Source organism: Tenrec ecaudatus, chromosome 9, assembly GCF_050624435.1.
Source record: "Tenrec ecaudatus isolate mTenEca1 chromosome 9, mTenEca1.hap1, whole genome shotgun sequence".
Lineage (NCBI taxonomy): Eukaryota > Metazoa > Chordata > Mammalia > Afrosoricida > Tenrecidae > Tenrec > Tenrec ecaudatus.
Genome location: NC_134538.1, coordinates 76,280,219 through 76,294,544, shown reverse-complemented (window position 1 = coordinate 76,294,544; position 14,326 = coordinate 76,280,219).

Genomic DNA, 14,326 nt, shown 5'->3' with positions numbered 1-14,326 from the left:
TGATAGCTGCTATTGCATCTGCCCTGCACTCATGGGAATCCATGCACGGTTGGATTGGACATCCTAAAGTAGATTGCTCTTCAGGCTGTCTTTGTCTAAATGCTCCACTGGAATCTCTTCAGCATCGTAGCCACCCCGACCCTCCACCTACAGCACATGGTGTTCACTGACCAGCCATTTAATCTGGGTTTCCAGCATCGACCGTGAGAATTCTCCTCTGAACCAGCACCACTAGCACAAAGGATGGGTGGATAGGGTTGGGGTGCTGAGGCACAGGTCCCAGTCTCGGAGCCACATTCCCATGCCCCCTTGCATTCCCTCATCTCCTTCATTCTGTGAACTACCTCAACACCAATAAATCCCATCTCCTTGTTCTTTCTTTCTCCAATGTGTTCAAGTTGCATTTCTGTGACTTGTGACTAAAAGGACATTGCAAATACAGTGACCCAGGCTCCTTGACACCCCGGAGCCACCCTCTCCCAAGTCCGCACAATACATGTCTTCAGCATGTCACAAACACATTATGTGAAAGTGTATTTTTTTTTTCTCAAGAAAGGTTTTCCAGAACGTTGTACCTCTGACCCTTTTTAAAATTCTTGAAATGGCCTATATCAGAGCAGTGGCCAAGAAATGAGGTGACCATAACTTAATGTCCTTTCCAGTTTCAAAGAGTTTCCCAAAGACGGGGCATAGATATCAACCCTGGCTCAACATACAAGTGCACCCAGACACACACACATGCACGGGCACTCACTGTGGGGCACATGAATGAATGTGCAAGACAATTGTTGCTGTTATTTCCATTGCCGAATAAAAGGAATGGCATTTTCCTTAACTTTCTTTAAACGAAAGCCCCTTTCTTGGGTTCTGGGTCAGCATAGAGTTCTTCAAATCCATCAGGAGCAATTCTTAGAAATTTCTTTGTGCTATTTTTCTTTAAGCTCAACTGTCTTAACGGGGGGTGGGGGTGGGAGGGAAGCCTCCAGAAACTAAGCCAAAAATTGGTGTGAATCCTGTCAGCAGGTTCCAAAATGCCAAGTGGAAGAGAAAGACATGGCAACGATGTCTTGTTCCGAAGCCATGATAACAACCCAGCCTTCAGCAGAAGCCGATGTGGTCTGGCCCGGGCCATCAGGAGCAGTTTGTCTTGGTGGAGGCAGACTGCTAAATGCTCCACTCTCAGCCTCCTCTCTCTTTCCCTCTGAGTACGGTAACCTTCAGGCTGCACTGCACGACCCAGATGTTCCAGCTTGCTTGGAAGCCCCAGAAGACTAACTGTTGGTATGTTTCAGAGGTGTACAGAGATACTGTAAATGGCAAATAATAATGCTAATGAGGAAGGCGTTGGGTTGTCTTAATTAATAGTCTCGACTTAATTTCTAGGTTCAGCTATCCATTGGAATGACTACACAGAACCCTGACAAAATTCAAGATGAAAGGGTTTGATAAGAATTGAACAAGGTGCACCACCAGTGAGAAGTGCTCAGGGTGGAGCTGTACATCAGGACACGTTACACTGTCTTTCCAGTCTGATAACACATGCCCAAGGGGGCATACTGGGCTGCTAAAAGCCTCAGCTAAAAGGTTTCAGTTCAAGCTCCATAGGTGGGAAATTCAAGCTCCCTGAATTAAGTACCCCACTCCAGCACGCTCCAGCCTGAAGGCACTCAGCTCTACTTCCCCAGGCCATCAAGCCCAGCGTCTCCAATGAAGTGCCCAGAGGCACCCCACTCTGCAAGCCAGCCTCCTGTGCAAAAGCACTCATCATAACTTGCTTCGTGGGCTGGAAGTCCATCCTTCTGTTCCATGCTCTGATTTTTGGTGCTGCTGTGGCTTTAGCTTTCTCTTAGGTTCACTGTGCAAAGGGTCTCAGATCCGTAGGATGTGCTCCACTCTTAGCTCTCGCTGGTAAGGCAATCCCTCCTCCTGCTTCTCATTTTATATGCAGTAGGATGGTGCAGCAGGGAATCCTGTTCATAATCACTCACAGGTGAATCTTCCTGCCCTGTCTTACTGGACCCATGAAGGAAGAGGTCTTTGTCTAGAGGAGCCGCTTTCAGTAATCCACTGCCTCTGCAGGCAGGTTGTAGGAGTCTTAGAAGGATGATTTTTCTGGGCCTCCCACCAATTTCAGGAATAAATTCTGCTGTTAACCGTAGGCCTATATTATGGTCTGTTAAGATGACTCATGACTATGATACAATTATATGATGTGCCCCACTTCAAAAGATCCTTTATGTCAGAATCTGAACCTTAAAGTACATGAAGTATAGCCCCTATATTTGAACTTCATAATCGTTCTGCTTATACATCTTTTCATCAAATGATCCTTAGAATTATCCAGCTTCTTATTTTCCCTTAAAATAAGTTACTTGTGACTGCTTATCATATTTGAGAGAGAGAAGTGTTTTAGGTCAGGTGGTAAGTGCACATTTTCTAAAACAGAAATGTCAATAAATGAGGTTTAATCACATAACCTTCCCTGTAATTTTCCTTCAGAATTCTCTTGACCATTTTGATCTTGGGTCATGCTGTCTCCTAGAATGCCTTTGTCGTTCAGTAGTGCTATAACAGAAATAGCACAAGTGGATGGCTTTCACAAACAGAAACTTGTCACCTCCATTTAGAGGGCAAGAAGTCTGAATTCAGAGTGCAGGCTTGAGGGGAAGTTGCTATTATTGCCTGTGGTCCAGCATTCTTGGAGATCTCCATGGGTCTTGACACCCCTCTTCCCTAATCTAGGTTTCCCAGTATAGGGACTATGGGTCCAAGAGAGCTGCTCTGCTCCCAGTTCTGCTTTCTGGTGGTAGAAGCTCCCTCTAATCTCTGTTCACTTATTTGATCTTTTTATGTGTCACAAGAAATGGACTTAAATACAACCTAATCTTATCTGGATCACACACCCTGCCACATGAACATAAATGTCCCCAGCCCTCTCTCATTCACATCACACCCACATCCAAAACCCTTTGCTTGACGGAGACTCATTACAGCCCTACAGGGCAGCACAGACCTGCCCTGGGGGTTTCTGAGTCTGTAAAGCTTGTTGGAAACATACCGTCTCGCTTTTCTCCCACAGAGCAGCTGGTGTCTGCAAACTGCCAACCTTTCTGTTAGCAGCCCAATGCTGTCTCACTAGGACCCCTTCATGAACAGCATAAAGCTCTATGTTAGCTAACCAAACAAAGAATAACAATGCTTTATTGAGGGTTCTGGCCTACCCGAGAGGCATCACCTATTTGGGGGCAACACACTTCCATCCAACATTGATTTCTGTGCTCCTGAAGATTGGAGCCGCTCTAAGACTGAGTGGGAGATTCCAGCTGGATACTTGTGGCAGGTGACAGATTCTGTGAGCTGCTAGTGAAGCAGGAAAGCCAGCCTCTGAACAAAGTCCCTGGGTGTGCTTGCTTCCCTGTCGGCTTGCTAGGGGACCAGGGCTAGAAGCAGAAACCTATTTTGAATTTGAGGGTAGGCTCTAGCATTGGCCATCCTGTTAACGTTTGGCAAGTCATTTGTTCCTTGCAGGCCTGGGCGTATTCTTACAATGCCAAGAATGCCTGCCCAAACTCCCTGTGTCATCATGGGACTCAAATAAGAAAATGCCTCCTAATTGAGATTTTTAAAAATCATACAACTTTAGCTATCGTCCTTTTTATCTGATCCATAAAATAATGCTGCTTCCCAAGATTGGATTGCTCAGGACCTGAACTTTCAGCTGGTAGATCACTTGGGGTTCCAGCAACAAGCAGAATTCACCTCCCCTGTTTAAAGCAGAGCCTATTATGAAGAGGGAAGATGTCGCTTGGGGACCAAGGTGCACATGACCAAAGCCATGGTGTTTTCAGTCCCCTTATACGCTGGTGAAAATTGGACAATGAATAAGGGCATCTGGAGAAGAACTGATTCATTTGAATTATGGGGTTGGCAACGAATATTGAAGGAACAGTGGACTGCCAGCAGAACAAACAAATCTGTCTTGGAAGAACTACAGCCAGAAGTACCACTTAGAAAAGAGGCTGGTGGGGCTTCATCTCGCATACATGGAGCTTGTTATTAGCAGGGACCAGTTCCTAGAGGAGGACACTATGCTGGGTCAACTAGCAGGTCAGCGAGAAGGAGGAAGAAACTTCCTGAGATGGATGGACACCGTGGCTGCAAAAATGGGCTAACAGTGGTGAGGACGGGGCAGGACTGGTCAGCGTTTCACTCGGTTGTACGTGGGGTCACTGTGAATTGCAGATGACTCAACTGCCCCCGGCAGTAGAATGAAGGGGCTACTTACAGATGTGTGGGTAAGGTGAAGGGATCACCAAAGAAAGGATAGAAGAACAAGCCTAAAGCAGCAATAATGAGCACTAAGTTAACAAATGAGATGCCATCCAGTTGAATCTGACTCCTAGTGACCCAGGGGTGAGGCAGAGTAGAGCTCCACACAGAGAGCTTTACAAGTTTCCCATGGCGGGTTTATCATAAGGAGACCACCAGGCCTTTCCTCGGAGGCACCTCTCATTAGATTCCAACTTCCAACCCATTTAGCTGCGGCCGCGTGCTCAACAGTTAGCTCATGCCACTCAGGGCCCAACAGTGGGACGTCATCGCTGTTTCTCAAGCTAACGGGAAGGAGCTATTATAGCAGATCCAAGTGAAAACCAGAGCCATAGAGAACAGGCCACCCCAGGGAACTGGAATCATAGGGCCCCAATTTTTGCAAGGATTCAGCCTCCAAGCAAGAGAAGACTAGGACCGAAAAAGTGCTCAAATACTGCCAAATACATCCCTGCACTCTGGATCTCGCAACCAACAAATTCCACTGGAAGCCAGCTGCCAAAGCAGCCTGGGGGAAGCTTCTCATGGGCTCAGAGTAGGGAAAGCTGAGTCTTGGTGGGCACTTAGAGACGCCTAATTTGTGTGGCTGGTTCCTGCTTGTCATTTACTTCCTTTCCTGGCACCCAGTTCAGGGCCTTGATTCCATCACCTCGCTTGATTGCCCCAGGATCTTATGAGCGTCTGCATCTTACCACTCCTCTGAGTACTGTTTGTCTCCTGCTGGGATGAGTATTCCACGCGGCCAGTGACCTTGCTTGTCATTTCAGTTCTCACTGAGGAGCTGAGAGCAGTGCCTAGGAATGAATGAAAGTAGGCCAAACCCATTGAGTCAATTCCATCTCCTATCAACCCTATGCCCTGGTCGTGTAGTGCTTATGTATTAGGCTGTGATCCACATGTCGGCAGTTCAAAACCATCAGTAGCTTCAAGGGAGAAGAATTGGGCTTTCTCCTCCCCCAAACAGTTACAGTCCCACAAATCTACAGAAGGTCCCTATGAGTCAGCATTGACTTGATGGCGGTGAGTTTGGTTGGGGTTTTGAGTGACCATATAGGATGGAGGAGAACTGCCCCTTAGGAGTTCTGTGATGATAAATATTGATGGAAGCAGACAGCCTCATCTTTCTCCCTTAGACTGGCTGGTGGGTTTGAAATACTGACCTTGCAGTAACTACAGTCCAACACCTAACCTACAGAGCCACCTACGACCAAAGATTGTCATCAAACGAATACCTGAATTATAACTACATTGGCAGAAATAACCTTTGCTCCTGGGCCCTTGGCCGTGTCACCAGGCAAATTTTCCCATTCCAAAGAACCCAGGCAGCCCACTACTGCCAGGGGCCCAGGCATGTGCACGGGTGTCAGTTCCTCCAAGCCGCTGGGCTTCATCATCGTCTTTTGCATACTGTGGTAGGAATAGCTCTCATGACAAAGCCTCTGGAAGCAGAAAGGGCACGACTTTCCTATTTGCATATGGAAGTGGGGGGGGTCAGGCCATTTTTTTCTACATGAGCCTTCTCTTTTGAACTAACCCAAACCAAGCCCAGACTCACAGGTGATCCGTTGATCCTGACTCACAGCCAGTCTCTGTAGGGTTTCTGAGACTGTGAAGCCTTCTGGGAGCAGTCAGCCCCTCTCCCTCCATGAGTGTAGACTGGTGAACAGACGCTGCTGTCCCCAGAGTCGTACAAGAGCCATGGAGGCAGCAGCAACGGTACTAGTAATTCTTTATACTTGTATAAAATGCTTCAGGGATTAAAAACATGATTTTACACTTGTCATCGCTTAATCCGGACACTGCCTCCTGAGAGAGGTGTTATTTCATGTTTCTTACACAAGGAAGCGAGGCTCAAAGAAGTATTGTGAGATGTCCCACAGGTAAAATGGAAAGTCTCCTTAGGCACCGTTTCCTTCATCATTATCTCGTGAAGAGAAGGTCAAACGTTACCAGCAGTCAAGTCAAACTCTTGGCCCTTGAGTAGACCGGGACTCATAGGGACTCTCTAAGTCAGTGTAGACCTGCCCCTGTGGGCTGCCGAGATTGGGAGCAGAATGCCTCCTCTTTCTCCAGTGAGGTGATTAGTGGTTTTGAAGATTTGACCCTGAGGTTAGCAGCCCAATCCTTAATCCACTATCCCACCAGGGTTCCCTATCACTGACAAGGCACATCTAGACACCTGGAAGGATCTTTGTCTTCCAGTTGTCATGGATTCATTCAGCATTTATTGGTTGAACAGGAAGCTTAGTCAAGTCATAGAAATTAGAATTTTGGATATAAATTGAAGACCTGAGCTTGTGTTCTAAAGCTTGAGTCCCAGACACTTGATTCGAGGAATACTAAGTTTTACAGTAATTTCAATATTACTCGACAGCTTCACGATTTATACGCATCAATTCTCCTTAGGTCGTCCTTATTCAATGTTCAGCTTTCACATGCACATAAGACGACTGAAAACACTGTGTCTTGGGTCAGGTATGCCTTAGTCCTTATATAGTAACATCCTTACTTCTAAACACTTTCAGGAGCATTTGGGCAGTAGTTACCCAAAGCAATGTGTCATTCGATATCTTGACTGCCGCTTGCATGTACATGGATTGTGGATCCTTAATTGTGGATCCAAGCAGGATGAGGTTCTTAAAAATGTCAATCTTTTCTCTTTTTATCATAATGTTACCGACTGATCCAATTGTGACATTTTTTGTTTTCTTTACCTTGAATTGTAATCCATATTGAAGACTGTAGTCCATGATCATCACCAGCAAGTCCTCTGCACTCTCAGCTAGCGGTTTTATGTCATCTTTGTATCACAGCTTGTTAAGAAGCCTTCCTCCAATCCTGCTACCACATTCTTCTCCATATAATGCAGCGTCTCTGATTATTTGCTGAGCATCCAGAAGAACATTGAAAGCACCATGCACTGACAAATGAACACGCGCATCTTTCTTGGAAGAGATACAGCCAGGATACTCCTTAGAGGCAAAGATGGCGAGACTTCATCTTACATATACTGGACATGTTGTCAGGAGAGGTGGGTCCCCCGGAGAGGCGCACCATGCTTGGTAAAGTAGTGGGGCAGCGAGCAAGAGGAAGACCTCTGACAAGATGGGTGACACGGTGGCTGCACTCAGGGTCTCAAACGTAAGGACAATTGCGAGGCTGGCACTGGCCCAGTCAGCATTTCGTTCTGTTGTGCGCAGGGTCACCGTGAGTCGGAACGGATTTGGCAGCGTCTAACCACCACAACGGCAACAACAAGTCACACCACCCAATTTCAGTCTTAACATAATTGCAGCCTTCGTGGTCATTGTTCTGCTTGTTAACCTGGGATTGCAACAAGCTTCGTGCTCAGAGAGAGGGCTTCTGAAAGTGGCTTACTATGACTCGCCGCCTATGAGGGCCCCAGCGAGGGGAAGCCATCCATTCAGGGACTTTCGGGGGCATGTCCTGATTAGAAATGAGGGTTCTAGGGCCACATGATCAAAACTCACCCCTTACATTTTCCTGATCCGTATCAGTGTAGCCCAATGATGGTGATGGTCCCTAGGTGCCCCTGCAACTGTTGAACAGATCTGTGATCACCAGTCACGATGGTGTGACCAAGTCCTTTTGTTTTCTATCTTCTACCATCGGTCACCCAGCCATGAGTGCTTTGGTCACCATTATGACCCCGTGCGGATGGTAACCCCCATCTGGGTGATTTGGCTTTGTCTTTGTGCTGCGTAGGATTTAATAAAGCAGTTCTGTATAAAATGTGTTTGAATTGGAGATCTCCCCCAAGCCCACCACCCCTTAAGAACCTCTGGATATATTTGCCTTGGGACTTCAAAAAAGTGACCTCTTCTCTCTCGGTCACAGCGTTCTTTCCTCTTAAGTGTTATTTTGAGAATGGAGTAACCCGGCGTGTGTGGAAGTGCATGTCCTATAGCGATGCACATTGATGAGAGGTCCCTGTCCCTAGTCACTGCTGCGGTAGCTTCATTTATTAGGCCACTTCACGCTGGTGATAGGAAACGGAAGAGGACATAAAACCCCAAACCAAATCACAGCAACCTTCTAGGAGAGTATGGTGAGGGGCAGGATTGCTTGCTCCCTGGGGCTTCCTAGGGTGGAAACCCTTCTGAGAGGAGAGAGTCTCATCTTTGAAGCTCATGGCTTTAAATGGCTTACCTTGTGTTAGCATCCCAGTTCATTGCCCTGTCATGGCCAGGGTGACAGGGCTAAAAGAGAGTGGATGTCTGGATCACAGGCCGTCCAGTGCTGTGACGATACAGGGGTCCTGAGCAAAGCAGAAGCTGGTTAGCCTGAACTCAGGGCTCATGATACTGGCTTGATGGCAAGATAGTGCTGCCCACCAATCTTGGGGACATGCTGGATTGTGGATCACTCATGCTTTTGTTCTTTATATAAACATCACGAGATTTAGAAAGGGAAGGAGTCTTTTCCTGCAGGTAAAAGCAGAGAAGACTCCAAAGCCAACCCCGCTTCTTAGAGGAAGTAAGGACCAATACCTGCTACTCTTTCGTGTGCCAGGTATCATGCTAAGCACGTTGCATGGGTTGACATCTTTAATCATTACTGCAACCCCACAAAATGGGTGCTACCAGGATACTCATTTTAAAGACGAATAAATAGGCTAACTAATTCACCCCAACTTGCACCATAAGCAAAGAGTTTTCCCAAGGAGATAATAAAATAAAAAAACGGGACTGAAATTTCCCAACTATGCCTGAATTTCATTTTCTATTCCCTGGTCCCCAGTGGTCCAATCACCCCTGTTGAAAACCAGTAAGGGAAAGTATGGGAAAGGCTGAGCCACGGTCATGATGTTCTGTGACTGTCTCACATCTCTAAACCAAAGATGGAAACCCAGCAAACAGTCTTTGGGCCGTATGCAATTTATGGAAGTGATACTCTAATGGAAATGCAATTAGCTCTCAGAATATTTTCCATGAATAAAGACATTTCTGATGATCCTCAAAGAAGAAGGAAGAAGAGTAGGAGGAAGTGCAAGAGGAGGAGCAGTGAAGGAAGAGAAGAGACTTGATACAGTGAGTCGCTGACCTGTGACAAGTGCTGAGTAAGACGGTCAAGAAAGAACTAGACAGGGGACAAGACAGAGTGTCCACATTTGTCCCAATAGACCATTTATAACCAAATGACCCAAGCCTTGGGTCTGTCCATTTCAAATGCCGAAGAAAGAAGGCTCCAAGATCCTTAACTGGTCTACTCCATTTCCTTGCCTTCACTTTTAGCACTCTCATTAAGGGGAGGACAGAAATCTGGTGCTGCCGTTTGATGCAGACCACAGGGACCTAGACAAAGCAAAGGCTGACAGCTCCCCTGCTGTTCCTGCTCACCAGCAACAAACAGCAGCCCCGTCCCAAGGGACAGGGACCTCTTGCTGATGTCAGCACAAGCAGCTCAAGCTTTGTCCTGTGAGGACAACGGGCACCTTTCCCCTCTGAAGGGTGAGTAGCCTTTGCAAGCATCAGAGTGGGCATTGCAGTTAATCAAGTCCGATCTTGTGGAGTCAGCTCTCTTTGAAACAAAGGCAGGGCAGAGGTGACCCGTGGTACCAAGTCGAGGAATTGTAGGTAAAGAGCAATGTCTTAGTTATAAATTACTGTGTACAAAGAAAAATATGTGGGGGTGGGAGGGAGCATGTTGCCTAGGATTTCCACAAGGTCATGATAAATGTGCATGAGAAAGTAATTCTCCCGAAGCTAATGTTGGCAGTGATGGAGGCCGGGAGTCACTATAAGGCAATGGTACACCCATCATTCGTGGCCCTCTGAAATCAGAATAGCCTGTGTTGGAAAATGATGAGAGCCCCATTTCATTTCATGTCCCTGTAACCTGAAAGACTGGTGCCTTATTCTGGGGCTTCACAGACCATTGACTCCCTCCAAGCCAGAGGAAGAAAGAAGAGTTTTTATTTAGAAAGTGTGCTAAGGGGGAGGCTACAGTAGTGCAAAACAGACAGTCTTTGTGCCTGTTCATGTCCTGCATGGAATAAGAATACATAAACAACATATACTTTTTGCCTTTGGAGAGTCACATAGAGATGTTTTACATTAGCTCAGGTTTAGGGTTGGGCTCTCTGTAGAAAAAAAATCACTTGTATGTGTTGTATATAGAAATAGATTTATATCAAGAAACGACTTACACAGTTTAAGAAATATGTAAGCCCAGTCAGGTTCAAGTCAGGCTCCTTGTGACTCTTGGAGCTGATGAACAAGAAGCAGGGTAACAAGGCAGAGACTGCAGGTGGCACAGGTTGGTGGATGCAGAGGTCCAATGTCAGTTGAATGAATCCATCATCTGTAGTCCACTGATGGCTCCTGGAACTGCAGGTTGGGCAATGGGAGATTGAGGAACCAGACACTAAATCCGGCTCTGGCAAAAGGTGAAGGGCCAAAGTAAATTCAGCTCTGTTTGTTCTCTCTTTCTCTCTCTCTCTCTCTCTCTCTCTCTCTCTCTCTCTCTCTCTCTCTCTCTCTCTCTCTCTCTCTCTCTCTCACACACACACACACACACACACACACACACAAAGGCTTCTGACACCAAGGAGGTATCATTAGACTGCAATCCAATTGATAGGCGGGGCTCTGTCCCTGCCCTTACCCAGGAGTGTCTACTTGACATGCTCTTTAACCATTACACAGGGTAACCATGGCAAACAACTATTGACCATGAGCAAGCAAAAAGAAGAATAAAATCCTTTAAGTCTTAAGCTAGTCTCAGGATGTCTTTGTTGATTATCAGCAGGGCCCAGGTTTCAGTCACTAACAGTCAAGTAAATAAGGAAAGACTAAGCATTATTGGCTCTTTCAGGTGGCATTCGTATCCAACCTGTCTGCTTCTGAGCAATGTATCGAGTTATAAAAATTCTACCGAGGCTGCATTAGAACAAGTACTTTAGCCTAACAGCATGTTGTAATGGGGACTATTCTAATTACATGAAGTATAATAACGTGGGTTTGGTTACATAGAAAAGCATATTATTATGTAAAGTCTGACAGATGAATGAACAAGAGGTCAGAATGCTTTAGCACATGGCTGATGGAATAAATAGGTAAGCACTCAACTGCTTAGGAGGTTCGACCCCACCCCACCATGCCTCAGGAGTTAAATTTGGCAATGTTTCCAGAAGGCCGTGTCTTGAGAAGTCCTATGGAGTGGTTCAAGGCTGCCCACATGGGGTCGACATGAATAGAATTGGCTCAATGGTAACTGGTCCCATTTTTGTTTATTTGCTCTTGTGTTTCACACAGAACAAGAAGGCCTACTGGTGCAGTGGTTGTAATTTACATGGTCAGCAGTTCAAAACCACCAGCAGCTCCATAGGAGAAAGTGTTTTCTAAGGAGGTACAATCTCAGAAACCCACAGGGCAATCACTATGAGTCAGCACTGACTCAATGGGAATGAGTTTCAATTTTCCATTTTTCCCCCCACACAGACCTATTGTATATGTTCGAATATAAGCCGACCCGAGTATTAGCCAAAGTACCTAATTATTACCTGGGAAACCAGAAAAACTGATTGACTTGAGTATAAGCCTATGGTGGAAAATGCAGAAGCTACTGGTGAGTTTCAATAATCAAAACAAATGAAAATAAAATTACTAAAACTTTAGACATCAGTGGGGTAATGTATTTAAATATCTATTTTAAACAAAAACATAAATAAAAGGACAACAAGTAACATTAGTAAGCCAGCACAGTAAGTAGAAAATAGGTTCAACAAAAACAATAAGGTATCAACAATGATACCTTAAGAGGACTATTGCCTGAGCTCAATCAGCAACCAAGCAAAATGTAAACAGTTAAAATTATTCAAAACTGGATCCCTCATCATCATCCGTATCCCAAAACAGAGCCTCAGTTGGTGTGAGGTCATCATAGATGCTGTCCTCACTGAGATCGCTGTCATCACCATCACTGCTGTCATTTTCATACAAAGCGCAGTCTTCACTGCCATCCACAGCATTACTAATACTACATTTCTGGAAGGCACGTCACACCATGTCTTCTGGAATGTCTTCCCATGCTTCTCGAACCCACTTTGCTATTAACTCTATGTCAGGCTTCATGAGATTTCCTCCTTTTGTTAGTCAGGCTTGACCAGATGACATCCATTCATGCCACATCCTTCACACACGGTCTTTAAAGGGCTTATTCAAAGATACATCCAGAGGCTGCAGTACAGATGTAAGCCCACCTAGAATAACGGCTAAAGTAACTTTAATAGATTTTGCCAATTTTTTTTATGTCATCTGATAAGTGGGTTCTGAACATATCCCAAATAAGCTTTTTCTTTAAGGCTGCTCCTGGTCGTCGGTTCCAAATTTCTTTCAGCCATTTTTTTCCCATCTTGATCCATCCAGCCTTTAACATGTGCATGCACAGTAATTCTTGGTGGAAATTGATCTTTTTAGGCAAGGTCTTTCTTTTAAAAATAATGACAGGATGCACCTCTTTTCTCTTATATTTTCTAATGATGTGTCAAATATCCCCTTTAAAGGTTACCGTTACTGTTTCTCAGAATCATCGCACTGTATTTTAACTTTTATCAGTCATTCTTAAAGGAAGGCAAGATCTAGTAATACAAATGGAAAGGCTAGAGTGTAGGGCTATTACAAATTTAGACTTTGCAAGGAGTAAAAACTGTATTCATGTATTCATGTATACATTGAGGGGAATAGGACTGACATGTAAAATTTGATCAACATTATGAAGAGCAAATTGATAAAACTATTCCAGAAGGTAGAAATATATAAAACAGGATAATAGTAATGACAAAAGCACGATAATCTTAAAAAACAGAGATAATGAACTTATAAATAAGTACTGTTTCTAAATGAGACCCTGGCAAAAGCAGAAGAACTATAACCAAGACTATAATTCAAGAACATTCTCTGCGTATTGTACAAGAAGTCAAGGAAATGGCACACACATCTAGACATCTGAATTTCAGGCAAACAACAAATAAAGATAAAACCAATTATGATCTACATAAGAAAATCAGATTTCCTGCAAAGAAACAAACATCAATTTAGCTTAGTTTCTCATTTATAATCCTAAATGCCAGCAGACAATAAAGTAATGTTTTTCTCTCTAAATGAAGAATTTTCAGAACAAGAATTTTAGACTCTGTTCGTTTCAGAGAGGCAATGGTAATATTTTCTAATAAATAAAGGTTTTGAAATACACCAATGCCATCATCCTTTGATGTTTAAGACTTTTGCGCCAACATCACTGGTCAATGATTCTTCAGTGATTTGGCAGTTAACACCTACTTACCCTCGACGACGTGGCTGAACTCAGTATAATCATAGTCAATCAGTTCCAAGTCTCCATGAAGGCACAAGAATAGGATGGAATCCAACACCATTCCCCAGGTCAATACCATTACCCCACTGCACAGTCCTGGTATAACTAAAGGAAAATTTCCTCAGGGGTGTAATATCCTTCCAGGCTAAGGATGCTGAGAAAAGCTTGCTTTACTTTTTACGGGATTGATCCTGCCTCTGGTTCCCTGATCTCCGGTTCCTTAGGTTCGAGCCAGTGGACTGCACTGTTGCCTGCAGATCCTGGTAGTCAACAGTGACCTGTCATCTGGTCTGCCTAAGTCACCAATCTGGGTGGTTTTCCTGCCAATTATCAGCTCCCATAGTTACTAAGAGCAGGAAATATCTCCAGCTTGACATCTGACCCAAGGGCTTGGAACCTGCCTGGTCTTGGACTTGCCTGCTTCCACAACTGTGCATCTTTGTGCGCATGTAAACATCACCGCCTGCGCTTCTCTAGCGGGCCCAGACTGTCATACACCGACTCTTCCTAAGAACATTATTTGAAGATTCACTCCAATCGACTAAGAATGAAGCAAAAATTAAGATTCATACAAGGAGTAATTCAGAGTTAAATCAAGTTGATTTAATTAAGAATTCTTTGTCAGACCAAATATATATTTGGTTAACAACTCTTTGTTAGA